We start from the raw sequence: 26,335 nt of genomic DNA, 5'->3' as shown, positions 1-26,335 counted from the left end.
GGCAAGAATGTTTGGCATGCTTTGCAGCCAGATGCTGCGGTGATATTCCTGGGCGTCACAACTGCCATTGAGGCAGTGATCTCATGGCTGTCTCTTTTTTATCATTCAGGTCTTACCAAAATGTCACCTCTGCCAAAAGGCTGTCTCCCAGCCCCTGTCTACTGTGGTCCTCCAGCTCGTTTATCCCTTCACCTTATCTCATCTCTTCGTGCCCTGCTCCTCATCACAATGTATCTCCGTTTCTCATCGGTTTCTGGGTTTCTCGCCCATGTTCCCCACTAGAGCATAAGATCCTGAAGCAGGAACCCATCCCGTGTGCCCTGTCCACAGCAACCTGAGCAGCGCCTGGCCCTAGTGGGACTCGATAGCTATTCCTTGACCAACTGACTGTTTTCTTATGACTTAGCTGGAGCTTCTATAGGAAGGCAGTGCCTCCACGGGCTTACCTGGCTGCCAGCTGGAGGAAGAGGGTGTCCTGCCCGCCACAGAGTGGGTCAAGTGGTGAACATCCCCGAGTTCCTCAGCCTAGTGGCCCTGGAGATCTTCCTGCGTGGGACAGGGTCATCTTTGGTTTATTTTGTATTTATTCATTTTTATTTAAGTATAGTTAGTATATAATCTTATGTTGGTTATATTAGTTTCAGGTGTACAATACAGTGCTTTGACATTTTTATACCTGACAATGGGATCACCCCACGAACTCTAGTCATCATCTGTCACCCCTTCTCTCTTTTACCTACCCCACCAGCTCCTCCCTTCTGGTAAGCGTTCCTTTGGTCTCCGTTTCTATGAGCCTGTTTTTGTTTTGTTTTGTTTGTTTTGGTTTGTTTTGGTTTTAGATTCCACATATAAATGACACCAGATGGTGTTTGTCTTTCTCTGCCTATTTCACTTAGCGTAATACCCTCTAGATCTACCCATGTTGCAAATGGCAAGATTTTATTCTTTTTTACTGCTGCATAATATTCTATTGTATGTGTATGTGTATATATATACATACAAAGGTATATCATAATATATATATATATGCCACATCTTCTTTATCCATTCATCTATCAATGGATACTTAGGTTGCTTCCACATCCTGGCTATTGTAAATAATAATGCAATGAACATACGGGTGCTTATGTCTTTTCAAATTAGTGTTTTCGTTTTCTCTGGATACGTATCCAGAAGTGGAATTGCTGGGTTGTACGGTATATCTATTTTTAGCTTTGTGCGGAATCTCCGTACTGTTTTCCATTGGGGCTGCACCAGTTTGCAGTCCCACCAACAGTGGGACTCCTCTCCCCCACATCCTCGCCAGTACATGTTATTTGTTGACTTTTTGATAACAGCCACTCTGCCTGGTGTGAGGTGCTATCTCACTGTGGTTTTGATTTGCATTTCCCTGATGATTAGTGACGCTGAGCATCTCTTCATATGTCTGTTGTCCTCGGTACGTCGTCTTTGGAGAAATGTCTTTTCATGTCCTCTGCCCATTTTTTCAATCAGATTCTTTATTTATTTATTGTTCGTTATTGAATTGTGTGAGCGTCTTACATATTCTGGACATCGACCCCTTATTGGATGTGTCATTTGCAAATGTCTTTCCCGTTCAGTGTGTCGCCTCTTTGTTTCGTTGATGGTTTCCTTCGCTATGCAGAAGCTTTTGAGTTTGTTGTAGTCCCACGTGTTTATTTTTGCTTTTCTTTCCCTTGCTCTAGGGGATTATCCAAAAAGATATTACTCAGACTGATGTCAAACGGTGTACTTCCTATGTTTTCTTCGAGGAGTTTTATGATTTCAGGCCTTACATTTAAGTCTTTAACCTATATCTTCAAATGATAGTGTATTCGGTCTCCCCCATGGGATGAGGCTACCCTGAATCTCAGGGGGCACCGGGGAGCCCCAGGGCCAAAGGCAGCCCATGGGAGGTGTTACTTGGCCCATGCAGTTCCAATGGCTTGGAGTTTCACCGAGAGACGTCGAAAGAAAACGAAAATATTTTCCCAAAGGGCAGGAAATAAGATGAGAATAAAAAACCAGGAAGACTTCGCATCCTCAAAATGACAACTCTGCCAACACATTTTTTTAATTGGATAAAATAATCTTGGAGTTTACAGAGAAAAGTATAAAATAGAAGAACAATGAGAAGGACTATGACAAAGGTGGTTTTTCAGCTCACCGGAAAAGTAGAATATTTAACCCAGGAGACCGGCATACCACACTATCAATTTATTTCATTTATCACTAAAATAAAAATAGACCCCTATCTCCCACCATATTAAAAAAATGCCGAGCTTTTATATAAAACATCTGGAATTTTGGCTTGTCTGAAAACTGGCAACGCTGGGACTTCATTTCCAGAGGCAGCCCTGGGCTGGTGCTGAGTTAAAACTCGGGGTGGGGGGCGGATTTCCAATTCACCGCAGTTCCCACCAGTCCCTACTGCATCCCACCTGGCTGCCTTCAGTCATCTGTGCATCTCGCCTGGGCACTGAAGCTCTTGGAGTTTGGAGCCCCTGAATTCAGGGAACACTCGGAGCTGGATTTCTGCCCTTGGCTACCTTTGCACTCATTTTGTTTTCCTTGGTGGACATACGCATCTGGAGGAGGGATGTGGCTTGAGGAGTGGGCGAGAGCATGGACCTGGGCATCAGAGAGCCTAGGGTGACCTCCCCGCTCGGCGCCTTGGTGTCCTCCTCTGCCAGTGGGGATAATAAGAGCTGCCACTCATCACTTGCCGGAATCTGTGCCCCTGCTCCCGTGCAATGCTCGGCCCAGGGCTCAGTGCCTGCAGTTACGCCAGGGGAATGGCGGAAATGGAGCGGGGAACGACAAAAACTCTCCGTCTCACGTGTAGGGTTTTCAGTTGTCAGGCTTATAAGGGAGAGAAGGGGAGGAGGAAGGAAGGAGGGAGGTGGCAGGCAGAGCAGAGGCTTTGTTTTGACCTCCTTTGGCCAAAAAAGAGGGAAAAAAGTAAACAAACAGCCCTGGCCTCCTTTGATTCCACTGCCTGGCAGAACTCTGAGCTGATAAGAACCAGCCAAATTCAAGTTGGGCAACTCCACCCTCCGGACCAGCCTTTCCCTGGGCGTGTGGAATCTGGGACCCCCAAAGCCTGCACCCTGCCTGTAATGTCCACCCTTAATCCCCTTCTTGCCTTTTCCTAGGAGACTCGATGGGGAGAAAGAAGGGACGATGTCCCCACCTGGAACCCCACCCAAGAGATAAGAAATGGAGCTTAGAAGGGGCCTCTGACACATTAGCAACTCAGCCCCCGATCCAAGGAAGGAGCCCCCGAACTGGGGACTGATGGGAAAATGAAACTCTCAGGCATTTGCCCTGTCAATGAACTGGGCGGAAGGAGATGAAATTCTTAGTGAAGAACAGAAACACCTCCTCACTCAGCAGCTGGCGGAGAGAAGCCACATGGCACAGGGGTTCACGGCGCGGCTTTGAATCCATCTGTTTATGGTGCTGTGACTTTGGGCAAGTGACTTCACCTTGTTCAAACTCAGTTTCTGCGTCTGTCCTGGCACGTGCCTCATGGGATTGTTAAGGGTTAAATGAGCTAGTGCCCATCAAGTGCCTGGCACATAGTAGGTCCAATAATTGGACACCGTTATTGTAAAATGGCTTAGGGAGTCCCAGGACAGACTCAGGCAGAGAGACCAGAAAAGGCCCGGCCTCAAGTCCAGGAAGATGAAAGGAGACAGTTGTTTGAAGTCTCTAAAGGCACCAAGGGCCATGCTTTCAACAAGGTCAGGAACCGGGGCCTGTTTGAAGTTGGAAAAAGGTAAATTCCGGACAAAATTCAGCATCAATAGAGACATTTCCTCCATGTCACCCTGAGCAGGCCCCGGCTGATGGCTCCGAGAGCTTCCCCGGGACTGATAAACGGCTAAAGGAGAAGGTGGAGGGGCTGAGAAAATGGCCTCTGGGGTTCCTTTCCAGCTCTGCCCTCCCCAACTGTGTGACCTCTGTGAACACAACGGGGAGCAAGGCCTGAGACGTGGTGATCATGGCATCCCTTCCACTCATCACCTGTTCTAGGCGGGACCCTGGCTGCAAAGCTCCGAAGGTCCCGGCTCCTGGCACACAGCTGTCCCCATGCGTGTGTTTGCTCCACAGACGATTTCCAGCAATGCGCCCTCTGTGCTGCTCACCAGGTTCCAGAGAAAATGCAGATCCCTTCCCTGTCCCCAAGATCCTGAGGACAGACAAGTGCACAACTGTCACAGCCCAGAAGAGACGGCAGGAGGTGGGAGTGGTGGGAGGTCAGGGGAGGCTCCCTGAGAAGGGGCATGCAAGAAGGGACCCGAGGAAGTGGTGATGTTGGCACCACAAGGCTGGGCAGATGCTCCAACAGCCTAGAAAGGCCCCAGGCAGGAGGGGCCTGTGTGCCGGCAGAACTGGACATGGTCACCTATGTCAGAGTGCTGGGGGAGGGGCTCGACCACTCACTCTCCGTTTGACCTTGGGCAGCGTAAACCACCTCCCAGGACCTCAGTGTCGGCATCTGTAAAATGGGAGTAATGGTCATAGTACCTATCTAGGGTCATCTTGAGGATTCAGTGCGTTAACGTACGCAAAGACCAGCTCCAGGCACAGGGAAGGGCGGCCTGAGGGTGAATCAGTGCTGTTGCTACGATCATTACAAATATGCAGCCTACTCACTTCTTCCCCTTGCAATCGGCTCCTTTGATATAGAAGCCTCGGAGCCCCCACAGCCATGTTCAGGGGGACAACCCAGGAGGTAGCAGATGAGGAGCCGCTGCCTCCCAGGATGTCGCACTACGAGGCAGGTGCTTCCCGCATTCTGGATGGGGATCTCCAGCTCTGCGTTTGCTGTCCCCATGTTTCCCGGCGACAGGCGGTTTTAGCAGGTCCCTCCTGTCCTCCATGTATGACATTTGTCCTTCTTTCCCTTGACTCACTTTAACTTTCTCCTTCATTTGTGAATCACATTTGATCCTCGAATTTCTCTTTTTCAAATGCCCATGAGAACTTCCGAGCATTTTTATGTACTTGCCATGTGCCTGGAATTTCCATCCATCCATCCATCCGTCCGTCCGTCCGTCCGTCCATCCATCCATCTATCCATCCATCCATCCATCCATCCATTTATTCAACAGTCATCGATCACTTCCCATATGCCTTCCTGTTCATCAGTAAACCACAGGAGTCCTTGCCCTGCTGGGGCGAGGGAGGGAGCAGATAATAAATAAATTTGCAAAGTCTACCAACTGCTCTTTGTATGCATAAACTCACTGAATCAACAACCCTATTAAATATTTATCCCCATTTTCCAGGTGAGAAAACCAAGGCTCAGAGAAGGGGAGTGACTTGCCCCGAGTCATACAGCTAGGAAATGGCCCAGCCAGCATTTGAACCCGCACCCATCCGACTCCAGGGCCCAAGCTCTAAACTTCTCCAGGAGTCTCTCGATCCACCAAGATAAAAGGCGTTGGCTCAGTTCCACCTACAGTCATCTTCCGTGCCAGTAGCGTATTGGGGAAGCTCCACGCGGTCCCAGGTCGGGGGTGTTGGTGACTGGGACCCAGCTTATTCTCTGAGTCGTCCAGCAGGATGAGCTCTGCCCTTCTTCCTAGCAGCCCTCAATGGAGAAGGCCAAATACACTGTCTGGCCAGAGTCAGTGGGAACAGGATGTCCTGGTCCTGTTGCCCTGGCTGGACCCATTGAGCTATTTCGGGGCACATTTATTGATGGGACATGAGTGCCTGCTGAACTCCTGATTCAAGAGGAAGGACCAAGGCTGGCCTAGGATGGCTCTGCTTCTCCAGGCCCTTTGCTGGCCTGAGGCAGGCATCACCTGTGTCCTGTCTACACCCCAGGCCAAGGGTGTAGCCTTAGTTGACTGGCTTTGGGAAAGGCAAGGGTCCTCATTGGTGTGGACAGATGCCGGCGGTCATGTGGACTACTGTTTCCCAAAATTCTGGAGCCAATCTGATTCACCTGGAATGAATACAAGACTAGGTTTTGCAGTCGGACGCAGCTGTGTCCCCTGCTAGCAATCTTCCCTGGTCAAGACAGGTCAGTTTTTGGAGGCTCAGTCTCCCTGTCTGTAAAATGGAGCTGTGTGATAATCCTCACTCACAAGGAGGGTGTGGGGCTTAAATGAGATATGCGTGCATCTCAAAGCCCGGCATTCAGTAAATACTCAATAATTAATAATTTTGCAAGTGCTGACTGACAGCTGATGTTTATGGTGAGTTTAGCATGAGCTAGGCACTGGGCCAAATGATTGATCTGTTTTATCTCATTTCATGCCATTATTGTCCCTTTATACAGATAAGGAAATTGAAGCTCAGGAAGATACATGACTTATCCAAGATCACACTGCAAGTACGTGGCAGAAAAACCTGCCTTCGAACTCAGACCACAAGAGGGAACAGGGCTGGTCCTGAGTCCCAGGGCCAGACCCCAAGTCCTAGGAGATGGTTACACAGGTCTCATAAACACCTTGGTCCCTGCCACGCCGTATTCGCCTCGGTCGTCCCTCAGTCCTGGGGAGTGGCCTCCGCCTCCTGGCCCTTCTGCATGACGGGAATCCAGAAACCAAAGGTTCTAGAATATTCTGTTGACCCTCCTCCCTCCATTTGGTGTTATTTTGTTTTTCTGGTTCACTGGCAGAAAATCTCCCAGAAACCGGCTGCATTGGCAAAGGCTCCTGGCTGACCTGGCCTGAAGGGGCATTTCACTGTGTACGCTGGGGGCGGGGTGCTGGGACAGCGGAGAGGGGAGTAGAGGGCTCCTGCACCTGTGCAACCCAAGGCCAGAAGGGGATGCAGTGTTTCCTTCCTGAGGTGCTCTGTGTGGCCTGCACCTGCCTACGATTCACTCCAGTGCTTGAGGGTACACACCAGCCTCCTTCGGCTGAAAGAAGCAGCCGTTTGACAGACCTGCCCTTCTGCCTTTCTAGTTGTCTCTCCCAGCCCTGGCCCCCCCTCCCACATCATTCTCCAAAAGGCGATGCTGTTCCCTGCTTCCAGGCCTTTGCCCTGCTGTTCCCTCTCCCTGGAATGCTGCTCCTCCGTCCTCCACCTGCCAGATGCTTCTCCTTCCACCTGTGACTCCTTCACAGTGAAGTCTTCCCAGAACACCCACTCCTGAGCCCCCCGACAGCTTTTCCCTCACCCTAGCCCCTCACTTAAGGTTGCCATAGCAACAGAGAGATCTGCCTACAGAACTACCTTGTGCTCTAGACTCCAAGGCCCAGCTGGTGAGTTGACACCTCCACGTGAATGTAACGCAAGGTCCTCGAACTTCATGAAACGGAACCTCCCGTATCCCCTGCTGCAATCCCGGCCACGCCCACTAGTATCCTCATCTCAGAAATGGCTCCGCCCCTCACTCGGGCCCAAACCTGAAGGCATTTGTGAGTCCCTGTTCCCTCGCCCCACACATCCCATCCATCAGAAGTCCTGTCGACTAGACTGCCAAATACATCCCAAATCCCTATTCTTGTCACCATCGTTTCAGCCACCACAATGGTGCAGGCAGCCACCATCCTCACCTGCCTGGACTGTGACAGTTCTCTCCTCCCTAGTCTCTTGGCGTCCAGCTTTGCTCTGCTCCAGCCATCACGATCAGAGAAAACTTCGTAAAAGAAAATTAAGTCATGTCACACACTTACTCAAAATTCTCTAGAACTCCCTATCCATCTTGGAATAAAATGCCTCCTCCTCAAACATGGCCCATATGACCTTATAGGATCTGACCTTTGCCCACCTTCTTAACCTCATCCCTACCCTCTTCCCTCACTAACTCTGCTACCGCCACACCTGCCTCCTCTCTGTTCCTTAACTAGCAAGTTCGTTCCTGTCCTTAGGCAGAAACTTTCTCTTCCCTTCACCCGAACCTTCTTCTGCCAGATATGTGTCTGGCTCACTCTCTTGCTTCATTCAGGTCTCTACTCAAATATCATCTCCGAGAAGATACCCGTGACCTAACATACTCCCCTCTATCACCACCTATCCCTCTACCTACATTATTTTCCTTCATCGTGGCTGTTATTGTCTGACATAGTACATCTTATTCCTGGTACATTTTTTTGAATCTAGTTTGCTGCTAAATGTTTAACCGCTGGCTTTCTGCAAGGCGGGGAGCTCTGATGTTTACATTTGCCAATTTCTGTGGTGTAAATACTCCCACCATGGTCGGTTTCAGGCTGGCAACATGACTTCACTGAAAGCAGAGTTGGGAAGAGATTCACAGGGGCGCATGGTTCCATGCCATTTCTTTCCATACCATTCCATACCTCCTCATATAGTACATGATACAGTATGACACAGTAGATGTCACTGACCTCAAGAACATAGAAAATAGTAAAATCAGTAGAAAGTGATGAGTTTTGAGTAGTTGTTACCTTTGTTTTTATTATACTCATTTAATCGTAAGTTCGTATAATTTAATTTCTAATGATGGTTGTGTGGACCAACCAGCTTGCAGAATCTGTGAGCCCATACGAGCTGGCTCCAGCTCATCACTGGGTATAAGCAACATGAGGACAGGAACATTGTCCATCTTGTTCCCTGCCATTTCCCTGGGACCTAGAAGAGTAAGAGGAGCCCATAGTAGGTGCTCAGCCCCTATTTGTTTGAACGTGTTATAATACATCTATTTGCTTTAGAGAGCACAGACTGTTTGCCTCCATCACCTTGACTCTGTGGGCCGAGTTCAGCCCACATTTGGCTCTCAAAATGTTTTTAACATTTAACAAAATTTGTTGCCAACATTTAAAAGTCAAGAGATTTTAGCATGAAATTTCACATAAATCTAGATTTGCAGTTTCTCTTAAAAAGTCAGATGCTCTAGGCACACTGGGCCTGACGCCCTCATGCTGACAGAGGTCAGAGTTGTGGAGTAGTCACGCCCTTCATAAGCTTGCCTAGTTCGCTGCAGCCCACACCCCTCCCTGTCGCCTCACACTGGGCCCTCCTCATGCATTTACATAACCAGCTGGATCCTGTGGATATTCGAGCTGTCATTGCCATATTAGCCTCCATTCTCATGCTTGTCATGGTGTCCCTGCCAGACGGATGCCAACCTGAGGACAGGGCCTTCGTTCCTGCTACAGGGCCTTGCACACAGTAGGCCCACAAGTCCTGGAATTGACTTAAATGTTTGTTGTCTAACGAATCCCAACCCCCTAGCTATCCTAACTGGGGCACACACTAAATCCAAGCCCCGACCGGAATGTGACAAAGAGGTTGGCCAAGGCCAGGGTTTAAATATATCCCAGGGCTGGTCAGCTGGGAGCACTCAGAGGTGTTGAAACAAGAGGGCAAAGTCTGGCCAGAGGCCAAGCCCCCCATCCCCCCCCACTTTGCTGTGTGTGAATGTGGGCCACCAACAGTTCGTGGTGGGGGTGAGGAAGAGACCGGGCCGCAGCCCCTCCCCCACCGTCCTGCTTGGGAAAGGTCAGCACTAAGTTTATAAACGGCATCAGATGACATGACATAATTTTGCATAAAGGGTTACCAGGCAGAGCATGAACACAGGGCGGCCTCCCCTGGTGTTTCCACGCCGTGGTCCCCTGGCATCTCCATCTGAGATGTTGCTGCCCAGTGGTCTTCCTAGGGCCTTCAGAGCCACCATCCAGCCTGCTGGAGCCATGGTTAAAAATAATGGTCACAGCACAGTCCCCTGGGGGACATCCAGCATGGTGGCTGGCCAGGGGAGGAATGAACCCTGATTGAGCCACCCACTGGGTGCCAGGCACTTCAGAGGCATTAGCTCATTGAGCCTTAGGAGGGAGGGAGCGTCATCCCATTTACAGGTGGGGAAGTTGAGGCCGGGGGATGCCAATCACCGGTGCAAAGTTTCCTGGTGAGTTCGTGGCCAGCACTGGCATTCAAGTCCACGAGACTCAAGTGGCAAGAAGTCAGGAGCTTCTTGTTTCACTCTGCTGGTCCCTGAGTCCCTGGAACAGTGTCTGGGCCTTAGCCAGCACTATGAGGCGGCTCTCACCTACCACGTCCAAAACCTGCCCTTCCCACCAGCTTCCCAATGGGGAGTCCTCGTGGAGCTAGCATTTTGGAGTTGGGGATGGAGGGGGAATAAACATTTAGTAAATATATTGTGTTTCAGATGACAAGTGCTAAGGAGAAAAATAAACCAGGTAAGGGAGATGGAGAGTCTCAGGGAGGTACAGATCTAAATGCGAGAGGTTGACGAGGCCTCGCTGAGCAAATATTTGAGGACAGACTTGAAAGAGGCGAGGGATTGAGCAATGAGGGTGACCGGAGGGAGCACATTCGCAGCAGGGGAAGCGGCAAGTGCAAAGGTCCCGAGGCTGGATTGTGCATGGCATGTGTGAGGACGACCAGGACGGCTGCACAGCACGAGCGGGGGGCAGCGGGGGGGGCAGTGAGGGCAGGGGGAAGGTCGTGCAGAACCTTACACATCATAGGAAGCACCCAGACTTTTCTCTGGGGTAGAGGGGAGCCACGGAAGGTCCCGAGCAGAAGAGGGCACGGCCTGACCTAGGTTCTGAAAGAACCCAACTGACTATGAGTGGAAAATGGACTGTCGAGGCCGAGGAGGGAAAGGGGACAACCACAGAGGGGGTGACTGCAGTGGTCCAGGCAAAAGGTGATGGTGACTGGGCCCAGGGGCTGGCCAAGGAGGTGGGGAGAAGTCCATGGTCTCGCCTTCCGGATTCGTGCTGACGGGACACACTGCCGGACCACACGTGACAGAAAGCAAGGAAACATGGGTGACTCCAGGTTACAGGCTGAGCCACGGGAAGGACAGAGCCGCCACCACACACTGTGCTGGCTCCCACGGACAGAAGTAGAGCAGCCCTTCTCCAGGGCCACGCGGGGCCTGAGCAAAAGGCCCTCCCACAATATGGTGGGCCTTTCTTTCTGAAATCCCTTCTGCTTCCGATCAGAATTCTCCTCCAGCTCCCTGGCCCTGAGACCCTTGTACATTGTGCCGAAACTACCAGGTCCCTTCTTCCCGTCAATGCCTGAAGAGCAGCAGACTCTTCTAGAGTCCTCACCGGGTGCCTGGCAAGATCCTAGCCTTTGTACTTGTGAACTCATTTGATGGTCACAGCAATTCAAAAAGATGGGCCCTATTATTACATCCATCTCATGAATGGAAAAACTAAGGCCCAGAGAGGTTAAGGCTCTTGTCTGGGATCCCACAGCTCTCAAGCGGCAGAGGCAGGATTGGACCTGAAGACTCATACTCATAACCTCTGTACTGTCTCGTGAGGAGTGCGCCATTGACCATGAGGCGACAAACGGCTTGAGGCCTTGGGGTAGGAGGAGAAGGCTTGCACTGTGGGGACAGCTGTTATATTCTGAGCACCTGCCCCATTACCAGGGCTGTACCCACGCTCTCTGTTCTGCACATCAGCTGAAGGGGTGGATATTATGATGATTGCACCCATTCTACACATGAGGAAACTCGAGGCTCAGAGAGAGGATGGGCCATGTCCAAAGTCACACTGCCAGACATGAGAAGCTAGGGTTCTGGGACTCCAGAACTCAACCTGTCCCTTCCTCCACACTCCCTGTGTTCGTCACCTGCTTCTTGCCTTGGTAGCGAGGGGAGTGCTCAGGGGTTTGGTGGCCATGATGAGTGGACTGAAGATGGGGAGAGATAATTCAAGGACAGCACGGCTCTTTGTGCTCGTGGATTCTGTTCAGTACAATCAACATCTCTGAGGCCAGCTCTGTGGCGGGCGCCGGGGCTTCTGAGGCAGGATCATGCCGCTGAGCGCATGAGAGAGGTGGGGGCCGAGCTGCCTCTGACGGCATAGGAAGTGGTGGCGTTTACATCAGGGTTCAGATCAAGAGCAGCTCAGAGGAGCAGGTGCTCGTGAACCTTTTACCTTGGGCAGCCTCCTTACCTTCCCAAACCTCAGTTTCCGCCTCTGTGAAATGGGTCAATAATTCCCGTGTCAGCAGGCTGTTGTCAGGACTGACCCTGGGCACCAAGGGGGCTCCCTCCATCTTCAACTGCTCACTACTGTTTTCCAGAACAGGAAGAGCCCAGGATTCATTGCGTCGTAGGTGCTCTGGGGGCCCATGGCTTGCTGGATGTATGGAAAAAAAAAAAATTAATGAACTTCTTTGGGTCTTATTTTCTTCACTTGTGAAGTCAGTATTTTCCATCTACTGTACACGGGGCCTCTCTATCACCTGGAGAGGTGAGTACCAAGGTCATCTTCACCGAATAAGAAATCGATGCTCAGAGAGGCTGTGAGACTTAACCAAGGTCACAGAGCTAGGAAGGGATGAAGCAGTGATTTGAACTTGAGTCCTTTTGCCTCCTTAGCATTAGCTCTTCAGTCACAAGGCTGAAATGATAATAGCTTGAATTTCATTGAGCAGTTATTCTATTCCATGCATCCGTCCCAGCTCTTGACATGTATGAACTAATATTAATCTTGACCTCAAATGGATGAGACAGGTGCTGTTTTCTTCTCATTTTCCGCATAAAGAAAGAGATTACGTAACTTATACGTGGTCACGGAGCTAGTAATTTACAAAACCAAGGCTCAGACTCAGGCGGTCTGGCTCCAGAGTCCATGGTCTTCAACCACGACCGCCTGCTTGTGGGGTTAGCGGTGAGCACACAGCACAGTGCATGGCACCATCAGCGCTTAATAAATGGTTAAACCTTTGAAAAGCGTGTAGAGATAGCAGAACTTTTCTATTCTAAACCACACTGAGGGCTCACTGTTGAATTCACTGTTCCCTTATTTCTGTCCCTCCCCATCGGTCCCACTTGCTAGCAGGGAGGCTGCCCACGGGCCATTTCTCCCCGCTTCTCCTCCCTCTGGGAAAGTTCTGTGCGGCGTCCACGGGTCACGGGGCTGCTGGCCAGAGGGTTGGCTAGAGCAGAGTCTGGCCAGGTTATCGGGTTTCGTGGTCAGCCACCTTCGCCCCTGACCAGAGCTGTCTTTCCAAAACAGAACATTTAGTCACCGCCTGTCCCTGTGCTCAGCTGTCCTTGTGCCCCTGACCTCGCTTCCTGCCCACCCGCCCAGGGTTTTTCCTGGTATCCTTGTCTCTTACTGACATCTCGCGAAGATGACCAGAGTCGAGAAAGAGAGTCAGAGAAAGAAACTGAGAGGCCGAGAGAGAAACAGTGAGAGAATCTGAGGGATTGTCAGATTTCGAAGAAGACCAAGAGAGACAGATAATGAGAGATACTGAAAGAGGAGACAGTCAGACAGAGAGAGATGGAGAGACGGCGGGAGCCCCGCGGACACCCTCTGCCCTCCGAGGCTTCTCCAATGGCGGCGACTACACCCTCGGCTCCCCTTCCAATGGGTCTTGACCTTCCCCCAAGGCTACGGCACCTTCTCTTAACCACCCCCTCCCCAGCCCAGCACGTCACTGGAAACAACCCAACCTGCCCGCCACTTCCACGTACAATCTCTCACCTAACTCCTGCGAATCCCGTTTCCTCTAGGAAGCCCATCCTGCTTCCACGTCCTTCTGTCTACCCTAACTGCATTCACCTCGCTGTGCTGTCGTTGATTGCTTATAGCTTTGTCTTCTTCACTGGAGTGTCAGCTCCTTGAAGGCAGGGACTAGATCTGTCTTGCTCACCCTGGATCCCTGCACCCAGCATAGTGCCTGACACATAGCACGTGCTCAATAAATATTGGCCGAATGAAGTGTTAAACCAGCTGCTTACGTGTCACCTTAAAGGAGCCATCCTTGATAGCTCGTGCTGTTGTCTGTGTTGCATCGTGTGATTATTTGATTTAGGGTCTGTGTTCGCTCTGTGTCCCAGGAAGTTAGAGTTCGTGTCTGTTGTTCACCCCTGCTTCCTCAGTGCCTGGAACAGAGTAGGTGCTCAGATATTGGTTGAATGAATGAATGATCAAATGCAGTAATCACTAGCCATCTGGAAGTTTTAAATCTTACATTTTAATCCATCTGAACACAGCTGAAATGTTCCCCATTACCATTCAAATCAAACCCGAGTCCTTCCTAAGGCCTGTGCAGGCCCACGATCCGGCCCTGCCACCATCTCCAGCCCGGCGTCTGCCCTTCTCCTCCCCGCCTCCCACTGGCGCCGATGTCCCCCTTCCCCAGGGCGCCATGCATGGCAGACATTCCCAGCCACCCCCCTGCACCCCACTGCGAGTCATGTCACAGGAGTTTTTGTTTGTTTGTTTGTTTTGTTTTGTTTTTGTGAACAAGACTGTGTGGAAAAATGGAGCACATTTGTACAAACAAGCTCAATGTCATCAGTGGACCTTGGTCACTGCGGGACAGTCTCCAGGTTTGGCCGGCCAGCTGCCCAGGGCCTTGTCCTGAGTCAGTGTTTGAGTCCTAGCCTCAAAAGGGCTGGCTGGATAGGAGGGAGGGGGGTCCTGGGGGCCCACGAGTCTGCCCTTCGCCTTCTGGAAGACAAGGGATGCCAGAGGCTGTGGGGACCCTGGGTGGGGGGTGAGGGTTAACTGAAAAGACCCCACTCATCCTTCAGGCTCAGACCAAGCCTTACCTCCTCTAGGAAGCTCCGTTGGCCACCTTCCTTGCTCCTGTGGACCCCTGCTCTCCTCCTAATTGCAGCTCATGTCACATTCTGCTGAAACTCTCCACTGGACTGTGCTCTCAGTGGTTAAAGCCAAGTCTTTTATATCTCGGTGTCCCCAGAGGCACGGTCCGGCATGTGGGAGGCATCAGCAAATGTGCCGAATGAACGAAATGATGATTGAATGAGCACTTCCTGCCTTAGTTCAGATTTACTTCTGTCTCTCACTAGGATGGGAGCCCAAGGACCTTATCTCCTTCATCTTTGTTCCCCAGGGTCTAACACTGCTTGACATATAGGAGGCAGCATGGAATATGTGTGGAATAGATGAATGAATGAGCCTTTTCTACCATCTGTCATATCTGTCTCTCCCGCTGTACTGGGAGCTCTGTGAGGTCAAAGACCAAGTCTTATTTTTTCCTAGTGCCTCTTAATCCAGCATAGGGCTTGGAACAAAGGAAATGCTTGGTAGGTATTTATTGGATGGATGGATGGATGGATGGATGGATGGATGGATGGATGGATGGATGGATTGGTGGATGAAAGAATGGATGAATGGATGATTGGGAGGATGGATGGATAGCTAGCTGGGCAATTCAGGATCCATTAAAGAGCTTACACACACACACACACACACACACACACACACACACACACACACACACACACACACACACACGTCCAAGCTCTGCCTTCAAAATAAAATTAAAAGCCAACACTTAATTAGTACTTACTCTATTCTAGGCCCCATGCTCCACCTGTGATGTAGGGCATTCACTAAATCCTCATGACCACCCCTTGAGGTAGGAAACAGACCTGAGGCTCAAAGAGGTAAAGTCATTGACCCCAAGTCATATGGCCAGGAGATGGAGAAGTCAAGATTTAAGTCAAGATCTGTTTGATTCCAGAACCAATCTTGACCTGACCAGGCCTGCAGAGCAACCAAGAACCTGGCTTTCTCGGCTCTCTCTCAGGTGATTCTGATGCTCAGCCAGGCTGGGAACCCCTAGGCCAAAGCGGTGCACTGTGAGGAGGACATGCTGGCTTTGGGCCCAGCTGATCTGGTTCCAGTATTACCTCGTAGCCTATTTCCCCATCTCTGAAATGGGGGTGATGGTAGTGCTTAATTTAGGGGTTTTGGGAGGATGGAATGACCTAATCAAAGGGCCTGTGGGCAGTAAGCACTGGGGGAAAGTCATGTGAGTGGTGCTGGCGGGATCATTGTCACTGGACTGGGGGCTGGTGGCCACCCTGCTCCTTCTCACAGCTCTTCTGGGTACAGACACATTCCTGACCTCCTAGTTAAGAGCTTGAGACAAGCTGAAGAAGACCTTCTTGGGGCATTTGGAGGCGAGAGCTTATAAGTGCAGAGCAGGGATGCTGAAGCGATTCTAGAAATACATCCCTCAGAAGTACACATGTCCACAGATATGTGACCAGCTGACCACTACCGTGAAGTTCATGACAGCAAAGCCAAGAAACAAGCCTGATCGTGGTAACAACTGATGTGTATTTAGAGTAGGTTTTCTCAACTCAGACAGATTAACATTTGAGGCCAGATAATTGTTGTATGTATTGGGGGAGGGGGTGTTGTCCGTTACATTGAAAGATGTTTAGCAGCATCCCTAGCCTCCACCTCCCCCAGTTGACAACCAAAAGTATCTTCAGACATTGCCAAAGATCCCCTGGGGGACAAAGTCACCCCAGGCTGAGAACCTCTGGTTTAGAGCTTGCTCTGTGTGGGACACATGTGCATGAATTTTACAGGAGTCTCCTTCTCCTAACGCTCCTCACACCAGGATATGGATGCTGTTTGTCCTTCCACTGTACAGATGCAGGAACGCGGGATCAGTGGTGTGTCCAAGGTCTAGAGCTGGCATTTCAGCAAAACTGTGACTTGAATCTGTGATAAGTCCCAAGTCCTTCTTTTTCTATTCATTTTTTATGGGTTCCTTGTTTCATTCACAATCATATTGTCTGCGACTCGAGATAATTTCATTTCTTCTCTTCCCATCTGGCTGCTTTGGCACATTTGAGAACAGAACTTGCACAGCACGAATTATAGCTTAAGCAGATTCTGTAATCTGCACAGAGATTCTTTCGGGAAGTTAAGTTTGCACAATTTTTGACAATTTGGAAAATATAGAATAAAAAGAAACAATGAAATTTCTCTTTGGACTGCTCACAAAGGCCAACTTTCTAGCAGTTTTGTCCACTGAGTAGCTTTCTCTGTTTTGAAATTTTGTTACATAGTTGCAATCACACTGTATATAAAATTTCAAATCCTGCTTTCCCCAAATTATGCAAGGTCATTTTTCACGTTATTACCAATTCCTCTTGGACATTATTTTAAATTTCTGCCTGTTGTGGCAGGGACCCCTGTTTCTCTCCAGTTCTCTGATCTCTCCTTCTTTAGTAATAGAAATCTCATGTCCATTTGGCCGGACATGTGTCCACCTAGAAAAAAGAAACAGCAAGAAAAAAAACCCCTACATTTCCCAGACTCTCTTGCAGCTAGGTGTGTGTCCATGTGACTAAGTTCTGGCCAATGAGATGTAAGTAACTTCCAAGTAGCATCCTTAGGGAAAAGATGCCTCATCTTCTTCCCATCACCCTTCCTGGCTGGAATGTAGATATGATGGCCAGAATCTGAGTGGCTCTCTTGAACCATGGTTGAGCAATAAGAAAAAATGAGCCTGAGTCCCTGATGAGTTTATGGAGCCACGTCACTGAGCTGGACTGCCACCTTTACACTTCTTTTTTATTAGAGAGAAACAAACTTCTGTTTCATTTAAGCCCTTGCTGTTCGGGTTTTTTAAACCTAATCCTGAGTATTACACTAATATTTTGCTAGCGGAATCGTCTGTAACGTTCTTTTTTGGACTCGCCACCTAATTAACTTAACTGTTCCCTGGTCATTGGGCCTTTAGGTATCTTCTGACTTCCCACTACTCTAAATAATTCCGTCGTGAATATTTTTGTGCATTTTCACTATTTCTGATTATTTCTTCAGTACGGAATTCCAGAAGAGGGATTTGGAGGTCAAAGAACATGAGCATTCTTACTACCTGTGACCTAACCGTTTTCCAAAATGGTTCAACTGACATACACGGCCTCCTCCCCAAAGCAGGGGATATGAGGTTCCCTTGTGGAACCACAGTAATGATTCTAACATTCAAAATCATTGCCTTCAGTGGCCAAAAATGAGTCCTAGATCATCATTTTTTTTTGGATAGTTCTTGAATAGAAAATAACAATAAGAAATCATCATGAAGCTGAAGAACCTAGAGTGATATGTTGCCAGACAGGGAGTCTGAGTTACAAGGAATAGAAGCCACCACTCCGGCTAGTTTACACAGAGAAGGAGTTCACTCAAGGTTATTGGGTGGTTCATAGAACAAGGCCCAGGTTTTATGGAAGAGCAGCCCCAGGGACCCTGCTTTCTCCCCAAGGGGCTCTCCCACTGTATCCTCCATACTTCCTGTCCTGCGCTTCTCATCTGATTGCATGTCTCTAGCAGGCATGTCTAACTAGTGAGTCCCAAGCCTGCACCAGCCTGCAAGGGTGGCTGGGAAAGCCAATGTTCTGGCATCTCCCTTGGGAAAGTATATCTACTAAGGTAGGAACTTCCCAGAAGGAAGAATGCAAGGTGCAAGGCAGCCAGGAAGTAGGGCAAAGCTCAACTCCACAAGCAAAGACCCGCTGGGCTTGTGGGAGGAATGCACAAAGGTTTCTGGCCTCACTTTTTAAATTTCTCCTCCACCTATGACGAGAGAGCAGTGGGGAGAGAAGCAGATGGCAAGGATATCATGCCTATTTGTGTCACCTTTGCCGTTTACCCCGCTCTGCAAGGGCTGGGTTAGAACTGGGACCCTACATCCCTCAGACCCCAAGCCCTGTTCTCGCCCCACCACTTGCAGTCAGCAAGTCAACCTGGATGTCGCTGTCTGATGTAGGTGTGTCTCCCTGACAAGTGCCCACGTTCTTCAGGAAGAGAGCCTGTCTGCCTTACCCGCTGTAGTGCTCCAGCACCCAGAAGGGCCCTGGCACACAGTCAGTGCTCAATAAATAAATCTTGAATGACTAAAAGAATGATGGCAGTCTGTTCTCAGCCTTGGAAGGAAGCTTAGAATCCTGGAACTAACATTGATTGATTCGGCCAATATTTCCTAAGCACTACGATGCTCTAGGCCCTGCTTTAGGAGCTGAAGATATTGTGGAAAGAAAACAAACCAAGTTCCTGCCCTCATAGCAAGGAGATGGACAATAAAGAAGAAAACCCTAAAATATTAATATGACATAATATTATATCATATAATATGATACCAGGTAGTGGTAAATGTTTTATGAAGAAATGTAAAACTGGATAAGTGACTTAGATCTAATGTAGAAAACTGGTTGAGGAAGTCCTGTCTGAGAAGGTGACATTTAGAGAACCGAAGTGGGTACGCTGAGTCTAAGGGAAGCATATTCCTGGCACAGGGAACAACCAGTACAAAGGCCCTGAGGTAGCGATGAGCTCGGTGTATGCTATTTTTGACAAGGCAGCCAGGGAGGCAAGGGTTACACTAAGTTTCCCAACTTCAGCAAATCTATAGAGCGCTTAACTGGCGGAAACTGGGGTGGGGAGTGGGATGAGTTCTTCTCTCTCAAGCTTCTCTGGAAAAACATGATGTCAGAAACTGACAGTAAATCTTGACTTGTCTCAGAAAACAATGGGCCCATGAAACCAGTGAAGTGTCAGGCTGAAAGTAAATGGCCAAAGGGCTGAGACACAGGCGGATCATATGGAATTTGTTAACAAATCTGATTTGAAAAAGAACTTCCCAGTTAGGGGCAGAAGCTTCTGGCCAGCATCAAAAAAGACGTTTGTTGTGGTGCCTCTGTGCAGACAAGAAAAATGGAGATTTGCTGCCTAGCTAGAAATGAGGAAAGAGGTAGCCAATGCGTTAAGTAAAAAAAAAAATAGGTCATGGGATAGTGTGGTATGTTGTACAATCCCTTTTGGAAATTCACTCGTTCGTTTATTCTCTTGGAAAATATTCATTACAGGCCTACTGTGTGCGAGCACTCTGCTGGGTGTGGGGGACACTAGCATGGCCGTCCCTGCCTCTTGGAACTCGCTGCACAACGGAGAAGGCAGATCATGATCAGGCAGATCATGATCAGGCAGATCATGATCAGATCGGCACACAAGCATCGTCACAAACTTTGATCAGCACTAAGGAGAGATACCTGATGCTTCAAGAATGTGCATTGACATGAGTGATGGAAAAAGGCCGCGAGGTGATGCTCCAAAACATGAAAGGGGTAGTGAGATTTCAGGAGATTCTGCTTTCCTTCTGTTCCCCTTTCTTTCGATTGTCTGTTTTAATTTTTCTATAATGTCATGCTTTATAATTGAATGAATTAAAAAAACACAAACGAAGTCAAAATGAATAGAGGGGTTGGAAATCATGTGTCCAGAGATGATTTTAACACCGGGAAAGGAAGGAAGGACATGCAAGAAACTGCTAACTGTGTTTATTTCCAGGAAGAGGAGGCAGAGTCTGGCGTGGGGGGAGAGCCTTACTTCTCACTGGACACCCATGAATTCAAATAACAATAATAACAATATAATAAGCAAAGATAGTTTTAAATGAAACTTCAAGGCAGGTTTTATTTTTATGAAAAATGAAAAAGCAGGCAAAAGGAGGGTCACGACATGTTAATAGAACTGAATTTCCACAAAAATTTTAGAATGGTTCTCTTCTGGTGACCTTGTTTTCTTCACTGTATTTTTCCGTAGCTCCTATATGTAAATTTAGAATAAAAATGACAAGAGAAAAAGGCTACCGTGCTTTACAAACAGTGTTTTGTTTAATCTTCACAACCCTCTAATGCATGTGTTTATTATCCCCATGTGACAGATGAGGAAACTGAGGCTCAGCAGGTGAAGCCACTGGCCCGAGGTCACGCAGCTGGATTTGACCCAGGTTTGTCTAACTCCAAAGTCCGTCTTTAAACCAGGATGCTCAGGTGTCCTTCAAAATGTCCTTCAAGGAAATTGCATGGCTTTGAAAATGGGGATGGGGGGGAGGTAGAAAAGCAAACAAACCAAACAAGAAATGTTACATTTTTTAACCACTTATTCCAGCTCTGATGGAGCCTGAGACCATCTGGACTCCGGGAGGGTTTCCGGGCAGGAACACTGTTTGTATTTGGGGTGAGGCACTCCTTCATCGTGCCTGCCCTCTAAACAGCAGCTGTGGCCCCCAGTCATGTGTCCCCCAGACTCCCGCACCTCTCCGCGCTTTCCCCAGTTCAGGACTGCGGGACGAGACCCTGTGATCACACTGAGACCCTGCTGTGGGTCCAGCACCCCTGTCAGAGTCGACCCTCTCTGCAGACCAGAGAGGCAGGTGTCTCGATGGCCTCATTCTATGGAGAGATGAGGCTCTGAGAGGTTGGGTAACTTGCCCAAGGTCACACAGTCAGAACTCGGCTCCAGATCTTGTCCCCAGTCTGTACTGTCTCCCTTCTGGGACCAGGCAGGAGCTGTCTCTTGTGGGGAGGACGAGGTGAGTGACCTGCAGCCCAGGCTCACAGGCCAGGCGGCCACCGAGTGCCTACCACACTTGAGCCAGCTGAGGCCAGCCCGGGAGAACTGAAGCCCTGAGCTGCTGCAGGGCTGGGCAGGCGGCCACCACAGTGGGGACCGGGAAGGCGTGCCCTCCCTCTGCCTGCCCGGCAGCGGCCCGTGGCTGCCCGCCAGGCCCTGTCTGACGTCAGGGTCTGACCAGGGACATAATGTGCTGGCGTCAGGACAAGGGCTGGCTGCAGGGAGACAGGGCCTCGAGGCGGGGCGGTCAGAGGGAGATGGGGGGGCGCGGCGGGGGGGGGGCGCGGAGAAAACGAGAGAGAGAGAGAGAGAGAGAGAGAGAGAGAGAGAAATAGAGAGAAATAGAAAGCAGGGGGAGTAAAGAAGAGAAATACAAAAACAGAGAAGGAAACAGAAAGAGCGACCGAAAGAGTGAAAAAGAGAAATTGAAAGACACAGAAATAGAGAAAAACTCAAAAAAAAAGTTGTTCAGAGAAAACCAGGAAGAGAGAAAAAGCCAGAGAAGCGGGGGGTGCGGTGGCGGGGGCTACAGAGGAAGCGGCGGAGAGACAGTGGGGGCGGGGCGGGGCGTTGAGCGCAGGCTCGGGAGACCCCGGACCCGGGCTGTGATGTGGCTCGTGACTCAGTGACTCAGCGCTCAGGTCTTCTGGTTCCTCACCTGGACAATGAGAGCCTCACCCATTTGGGGAGGGGACAGAGTGGCCCCTTCGTGATGGGATCGGCAGGAGTCGATCTATACGAGGTGCTTTGGCAGAGCCCTCGCGCAGTAAGTGCTCAATAAACCAGAGGTGCCCACGAGAGAGCTTCGGGTAGGGAAGGGAAGGGAAACAGTGAACGTAGGCGTTGACTCTGTGCGAAACGGCCCTCGTTCGACATCACCCCCTTCCGTGCAGCCGCTGAGTGCCCCCTCCCCACTCCCTGTGGGACCACAGGGAGGCCACAGGCGCAGACCTTGGCCTGGCCTTGCCTGTCTTGGGGCCCAACCCCCTGTTTATGGCCTCAAGAAGGCCGTGATCCCAGGGCCATCGCGTCACCAAAGCCAAACAAGGCCAGTTTCTGGTCACTGCTGGCCTTCCAGCCTCATCATCCCTTATCCAGCTTAATTATTAAATGGCCCAGCAGGGTGGAGGGTCTGAGCCAGCTGTCCACCCGGGTGTGGGCAGCTGTGCCGGCGTGTCCCCCATTAACGCGGGGGCACACATTCTGCAGACTCCAGGTAGCACTTGCAAAGCGCCCTTTCTGTTGCTCCTACTTTTCCCAGGGGCCTTCCTTATCTTCATCCGCATCCTCAGAGTTCCCATTTACTGAGCACTTACTACATATCGGGGGTGGCCCTCGATCCTCCTGACAGCCCCAAGAGGGTGAGCACTATCATGATTCCATTTTACAGATGAAGAAACTGAGGCTCAGGGAGCTAGAATCACTTGCCCAAGGCCACCTGATAACGAGTGGCAGAGCCAGGATCCCAGCCTAGCCACCCTCTTAACCAGACAGCAGCTCCCATTTCCTGAGCAGCTGCCGGGTGCCACGCTCTGAGCCAGAAGCTTTGCCCACATCGTCTCTTTCGACCCCCAGCATGATCCCATGAGGCGTCCAAGAGTGATTTTGTCCCCCAGGAGATATTAGGATATATGTGGGGATGGCTTGGGTAGTCGCACTGGGGAAATGCTACTGGCATCTAGTGGACGGGGGCCAGGGATGCTGCTCAGTGTCTTGCAATGCACAGGACCCCCCCACAGCGAGGATAATTGGGCCCCAAATGTCAGTGGCACTGAGCCTGAGAATCCTGCCGTGAGGGAAGCTGTTATGGTCTCTGTCTTACAGATGCAGAAACTGAGGCCCAGAGAGAGAGAGAGAGAGAGAGAGAGAGAGAGAGAGAGAGAGAGCGAGAGCATCGCTCACCCCGCTCGCCCACTCCATGCCCTTGCTCTTCTCCATGAGACCCACTGCCACTCCCGATGGTTTGTGTCATTAGGAGACCCTGCCTCTATTCTAGGCTCCCCAGAGTCCCTTTTTTGCCTGGTACGAATGAGACTTTACCACCTTTTTACATAAGAAGACAGTATTTTAATCATTGACTGAGAAAATAGATGAAGCCAAAAAAATCACTAAGAAAATCAGAATGTCTTTGAACGAATTTATATTTTATTCACAGGAGCATTGAGGAACACTTTAAATTGGCCACACGTGGATTCATTAAGCGAGTATTTTCTGAGCACTTACTGTGTTCCAGGCCCTGTCCTTGGTGCGGGAGATACAGCAAAGACCTGCTGGGTCTTTAGGACCTGACAGTCCAGTGTGGAAAGTGGACAATAAACGAGAAAAGAAATAGACACTTAAGATAATTTCAGACTGTGCTAAATGTGACTGTAGGGCGAGGGAAGAACCAATACAGAGAGGGTGGCGTCCCAGAGGGCCTTTTCGAGGAGGTGAGACCTAAAGGAACCAGCCTTGGGAAGGGGCAGGGTGGAAATCTTCAGGCAGAGGGAACAGTGTGTGCAAAGGCCCTGAGGCAGGCAGGAGCTTCCATGGATGCTGAGGCACAGCCAGGAGGCCTGCGGTGCAACCGAGGGAGGGAGGAGGAGAGGAGAAGGAAATGGGGTTGGAGAAGCAGCAAGCACACGGACGAGCAGGGCCGTGTGGCCACTGCAAGGGCTTCGCATGCCCCCTGAGGACGCTGGGGGTCACGGGAGGATTTTAAGCAGAAGAGGCACCGGATCTGACTTAGATTCTAAGAGGATCCCTTCCGACGCCGTGGTCAGCTGAAGAATGCCCCCCAAAGATGTCCACATCTTAGTCACCCCAAACCTGTGCCTGTTCCTTTATATGGGCAAAAGGAACTTTTTGGGGTCTTGAGGTAGGACGATTATCCTAGGTTATTCCGGTATGCTCTTGCAATCGCAGGGGCCCTTAAAAGATGCAGGCAGAGGGAGGTGTGACTACAGAAAAGGAGAAGGCAGAGGGAAGAGAGAGAATGACAGAGACAGACTGGAGGGATGGAGGAAGGCGCCACAAGCCAAGGAATGCACGTGACCACTAGAAGCTGAGAAAGGCAAGGGAATAACGTCTCCCCAGGAGTCTCTATCAAGAACCAGCCCTGCCAACACCTTGACTTTAGCCCAGTGAGACTGACTTCTGAGAAGTCAGACTTCTGACTTTTGGAACTATAAGAAAATAAATTTGTGTTATTTTAAGCCACTAAGTTTGTCGTACACTCTCACAGCAGCCAGGGGAAGCTAATGCAGATGCTGTAGGGGAGACAGGCTGTTGGAGGGTGAGTGGGACCAGGGGGACTTGGAGGGGGCTGCTGCAATAGTCCAGGCAGGAGATGAGGGTGGCTGGAGAGAAGGGGATGGATTCGAGAGAGCTTTAAGAGCCAGAACAGGCAGCCTCGCCGATGGGCTGGACACTCGCGGGGAGGGGGAGGAGATAGCCGGGGTCTCTGGCTCGCTCAGTCACCCCTGGGCTGATGCCCGGGACACAGAGCTGGCCACCACGTGGTTCCTGCTCTAAGGAAGAATTCAGCTGGAGGAGGCCCAGAAATAGTTACAGAGTTATGGGAAGGACCAGGCTTAGCTGCCCCGGAACGTAGCATCTCATGCCATTCAAGTTTCTGTCCCAGTATCTCTTCCTCAGGGAGGCCTCCCTGACCGCCCTGTCTCAGAGAGCCCCTCCCATGCCTTCTCCCTCCCTGGGCTTTCGTTTGCCTTGTGTGTCATAGCATCACCCTCATATCGTCCCCCTGCACGCTGCATGTTTATCTGTTTCTTTGCTGTCTGGCTCCCCGACTTGATCATCAGCCTCATGAGAAGAAGGACTTTGTCCCATTTCTTCACTGCTGAATCTCCAGCACCTGGGAGCAGTCTGGCCTGAGAGGTGCCCAGCACACGTGTGTGGAATGAATGAATGGATCCCCATTCTCCAAAGAGGATACTAAGGAAAGCTGTAGCGAGGGAACCGACTCACTCAGGGTCACACGGTTACTAAGTGCGGGGTTGGAACTGATTCCAAAGTTGGCACTGAGTAGCCTGCTCCCTCTCAACCCCACTGACACCGCCCACACTCCAGAAATGTCCACTTTATGGGGTGTAGTACTCTACCTTTCTTGAGATCTCAGACATTCTAAAACAGCACCTTAGAACCTGCAGAGATAGGGAAACTGAGGCTCAGAGAGGCTGGGGTCTTCCCTGAGGTGCACAGCTTGCCAGCGGCAGGGCTGGGATCCGGCCGCCTCCAGGTCCCACAGCTGGAGGTCTTCACTCACATTTCCAGCATGCTCTGGGCCCCCGAGAAATAAGAAAGATGGAGTAGGTGTACACCACACTACCCATTGTCCCGGCCGAGCCTGGAGTAAGTCTGGTGAGACCTCAGGCCGGGGTCTGAGACAATGGAATCAAACTCCAGCTCTGCCCCTCCCCTGCTGTGTGACCTCAGGCCAGTGGCCTCCCCTCTCTGGCCCAGAGCTCTTCTGGTCCCTCCAACTAAAATCTAGACAGAGCAGATAAAGCCCTCTCGAGCACATTTTAAAATAAAAACACCCAGTGTGTATTCTAGCTGATATTTCACACTAGCTTTTACTTCTACGAACGCATACAAATGTAGTCATAATAAAATGTAATGAACTTAATTTGAAAAAATCAACGATCAACAAAAGAAGAGTTTATTTTTCTCTTGTGCGAATGAAGTCCAGATGTAGGCAGTTCAGGGCTGGTATGGAGACTCCTCAAAGCTCTCTGTGTTCCAGACTCCTGTTGACCATCCTGCCATCCCTAGGCTGCGACCCTCCTTCTCATGATCTAAGTTGGAGGACACAGTGCTAGCCTTCACATCTGCCCACCAGGTGGCAGGAAAACAACAAAAGGGCGGGCAACAGTTGAATCTCCAGAAACTGCCACATACACTCCCGATTATCACCCATTGGCCAGAACTCGGCCACATGGCCATGCCTAGCTGCAAGGGAAGCTGGGGAAAGCTGCCTTTATTCCGCACAGCTGTAAACTCAGCTCAAAGTGGACCGAACATTTGTAACTAATTAGGTAATTTCAGATAGTGGTACATGCCACAAAGGAGCAAAACAGAGTGACCTGCGGGAGAATGTGTGTGGGAGGGCCTCTCTGAGGTGACATGGCTGGGACATAAGGGATGAGGAGGCCCAGGGGTGAGCATTCCCAGAACGGGCAACAGAAAGCGCAGACCCAGAGGCAGAAACAGGTCTC

The 26,335-nt window shown here is 50.2% G+C and overlaps 1 long non-coding RNA gene across 1 annotated transcript in view; it reads left to right on the top strand.

The window, feature by feature from the left end:
* The window catches only part of LOC111743622, a 93,129-nt gene extending 89,291 nt beyond the window's left edge, over positions 1-3,838 (top strand). Inside the window, exon 4 of the long non-coding RNA XR_002781796.1 lies at positions 3,156-3,838. This is a non-coding gene — a long non-coding RNA (uncharacterized LOC111743622). The remainder of the gene's footprint in view (positions 1-3,155) is intronic.
* The last annotated feature ends 22,497 nt before the right edge of the window (positions 3,839-26,335 follow it).

The sequence above is a fragment of the Pteropus vampyrus genome, unplaced genomic scaffold (genome assembly GCF_000151845.1).
Source record: "Pteropus vampyrus isolate Shadow unplaced genomic scaffold, Pvam_2.0 Scaffold117, whole genome shotgun sequence".
Taxonomy (NCBI): domain Eukaryota; kingdom Metazoa; phylum Chordata; class Mammalia; order Chiroptera; family Pteropodidae; genus Pteropus; species Pteropus vampyrus.
Note: the sequence above shows the minus strand (reverse complement) of the source record. Positions and strands in the feature narration are given on the sequence as shown.